Raw genomic sequence first — 3,859 nt, forward strand, 5'->3', positions numbered from 1 at the left:
AATTGTTCCTGAGAGACATTAACAATGCTAAGACATATGGGATCTGATTTATACTGCAATCATGTGCAGATGAGGTGCAATTTCTCAATAGAGTCCCTACCTATCTTCCACCGTAGATTGAAGACCCATCTCTTCAGGCTACATCTTAACTGTCCTTCCTAAAGACATCCTCACCCCCACTACTCCCCACTGTTCCCTGTACAGTTTCTCTACTATTAATCTTTTCTTAAAAAAAAAAAAAAAAAAAAGCATTGTAGCTGCCAATGGCCCCTAGTCATACCATAGATTACATTTTCTTACGATGACTGATGGATAGATGATTCACAAATGTATTTGTTGTAAGTAGCTTTGGATAAAGGCGTCTGCTAAATGTGACAAATGTAAATGTCAATGTAATGTCATGCCTTATGGATGTCAGAAATGTCTTTTGTTGAGAACCCTGAGCTGGGGAGGCCGGTGGAGGTAGACATCGGAGGCCAGGTTCATTATAATGCATGGAATGGAGTAAGCAACAGAATCAAACAGGTGTGTTTGATAGCATTCCTCATTCCGTTCCACGCATTACAATGAGCTTGTCCTCTGATCTCTACCTCCACCGGCCTCCCCTGATCCCTCAGGTGTTGAGGCAATCAACAGAACAGTATGGTGCCCAGCGTGGTACATAGGTCCTCTGCTACTCCCATGCTCTGACGGTAATGCTGGTCTCTGTGGGGGGTGTCATCACGACCTTAATGGGCCGAAAGATGAAAGGGCAGGAATCCTAATGGGGAATAAAGAACGTATTGGATTTCTACGGTTCACACACACACACACACACACACACACACACACAATCACACACACACACACACACACACACACACACACACACACGCACACACACACACACACACACACACACATAGTGTAGCACACATACCACAAACCCAAACACATAGGCTAATATAGCACACAATATAGCCTATATATATATATATGAAATAAAAGGAACATATTTTTGCTATTCCTTCTAAATTGCTGTAGCCTAATTATTATTTTCATATTTCTATAGGCTAACAATCGCCCTTCATCTAGCCTAGAGGAGGTCAAAGAAAAAAAAGAACAATGGGAACGAAGTCGGTGATTTGTCAAAATGTAAATAATATGTATTTTTCATGAAAGTGTGCGTCAGGGAGTCCTTTCCACACATGATAGGGACAATCTGTAGCACAGCCTCAGCCCCCAAACCTGCCGAAAGGTGAGGTTTGAAGCGCTCTCTGTATGACACAGGGCTGGACTGGGACAAAAATTAGGCCCTGGCATTTTTGGCCCAGACAGGCCCACCCCAATCGGTCGGACCACACCCACCAGCACAAAAATACTTGCCTTATATACTCGTCTTATATACTGTGCTGTACAGTCATATGACAAACTGTAGTATTCCCCCAAACCACTACAAAGACGACGACATACAGTAAGCAATGGTACCAGTGCAAGTAGACCAGTGTACTCAGTGATCAGATTCCAGAGCGAATTTACGAACGCAGCCTTGTTGTTCTAGATTTTTTTTCTCCATTATCAACCTATCATTGCGCTTTAGAGTAAAACAAAGCACGCAACTGTCGCGTCTATCTATTCATGGCAACTCTACATTGTGATTTACAAGGGATATGAACTAATATTAAGTAATATTATTACTTGGTTACATTTTGCAATTGATCCGCGGTACACATGCGTGCCGAACCGTGGGGGGCGATCCGTTACACCCCTACACAGCTACCTATATTTTCCTTACCGGGTCAACGGTTACAGGCTGACTCGGCCCGCTTCTTCTGTATCCTTTCTATCCTCTGTATCTGTACCCTGCTCCCGCTCCTCCCTGCTAACCTCCTCTTCAACCCTAACCCTAAACCTCTGTATCTGTACCCTGCTCCCGCTCCTCCCTACTAGCCTCCTCTTCAACCTGTTGCTGTTGCTGCTGTGGTAAACTTGAGGGTGCAGCAAACATGTCCCTAATGTTTACACATTTGGCAGCATCTGCCTCGAGTTTCTTCTTGTTTTTCTCCCTAACTTTTTCCCAGCCTCCCTTCCGTTTTAGTGTGCTTTTGCGCTCCATCTCTCTCAGTATCTATCTAGTAACTATCCAGGCTAACTAAATTTATTTTGCCGGCCGGCTCGGCCCAAAACTACAGCGAAACTGAGACGGAGGTCTGGTGCTGCGTGCGTGCGTGACCCCTGACCCCCCCCCACTTCTCTCTGTTGATTGGGCCAGCCCAGTGTCTGTATCGAAAATTGGCCAATGGGCCGCTGTCCCAGATGTATGGGCCGTTCAATGGCAGCTTTCGATTTATGGGCCGTTCGATGGTAGCTTTCGGCCGGGCCGGCTGGTAAAAAAAAAAAGGGTTTTTTTTTTTTGCCGGTCGGCTCGGCCCAAAACTACCGCGGCCCACCGGGCAAATGCCCGGTATGTCAGATGGCCAGTCCAGCCCTGGTATGACATGATGTAACAACCCAGAGTGCTATATTGTAATGAGCAGTGTATTGCTTATTGATGTTGTTATGTGAATTGAAGGGAGGTTTTCGGTTTATGGATAATGCAATAAGAGGGTGGGATCAGCCAGGCATTTTAGACCGGCCCGATTCACGCGGAGTGCTATGGGAGATGCTCTCGCGATGTTGAACTCTCGCGCTGTTGAAATCTCGCGATGTTGAACTCTCGCGATGTTGAACGTTCTGTAGCTTTAAATATCATAAAATCATTGTTACATTCGGTTGCTTCTCGGTGGTCTAGTGGTTACGTCCGTGGTAGTGCGGTGTAATGCCGGCTTACATGTGGGGGCTGCTCCGAAACTTTAATGTTCTAGTCAATCGAGTGCTGTACATGTAGGCTAGCAGTAACAACTACGAACTCCAGGGATCAACCTTTTTATATTTATTGACCGTGAACTGTCTTCTTCAAGTAAGTAGCTACTTTATTGTGTTGTCCATCGCCAAGTTCAAGGCGTTAGCCATTGTCATCTCAGGGTCGCGGGTTCGATCCCACCCGCGGACATGTCTCTATCCCATTAAAAAAAAAAATCGTGAAAAGGCCGGGAGCTACCGGTAAATGGGGGGGAGGGACCTTTCGTTAGCTGCTAGCTAGCATACAACTGTAAGGCAGTAATATGCAGTTGAAACGGCCAATGATGTCTAACGCTTTTGAATTAGCTAGCTAGCTAACAAAAACATTGCTTGCTTATACTAACTGACGCTAGGAGTTAGAGCTAGCCCTGATACGGTCATAATCATAAATGGTCACGCTGATTCATTAGCCTAATTAATAGGCCTAATAGGGCTAGCATTAACGTTTTAAGAAACGTGTGTTCTGTAGCGATGTACACACAATCCGCAGGCAACGGATCTTAGTTAGAAGTATGTTGTGAGAGAAATCTATGTGCCGCACAGCCACAGGTGTTACTCCCGAAACACAGATCTGGGGTCAGATCACCATACACCCCCCACCCCTCCCCAACTTCACCTGGTCATCGCTTAGGGGGGCAACTTCTACCTCCTCCTCAAACAGAAGACTGTCCGTTCTTCAGATCAATGATTCCACACCCGACGGGACCCTTAAATCCCACGACACAAACACAATTGAAGCTTGGACAAATAACTACTTGACTTTCAGTGAGACATAATAATAATAATAATTTTGCCATTTAGCAGACGCTTTTTTCCAAAGCGACTTACAATTACGAATTACAGGGACATTCCCCCTGGAGTAACTGAGGGCTAGCTAAGTGCCTTACCCAAGGGCACACTAGTAGTGGTGTGGCTTCAGGCGGGATTTGAACTCACAACCTTCTGATCACAAGTCCAACTCACTATCCACTAGACCACC

The sequence above is a fragment of the Nansenia antarctica genome, assembly GCF_963989245.1.
Source record: "Nansenia antarctica genome assembly, chromosome: 15".
Lineage (NCBI taxonomy): Eukaryota > Metazoa > Chordata > Actinopteri > Argentiniformes > Microstomatidae > Nansenia > Nansenia antarctica.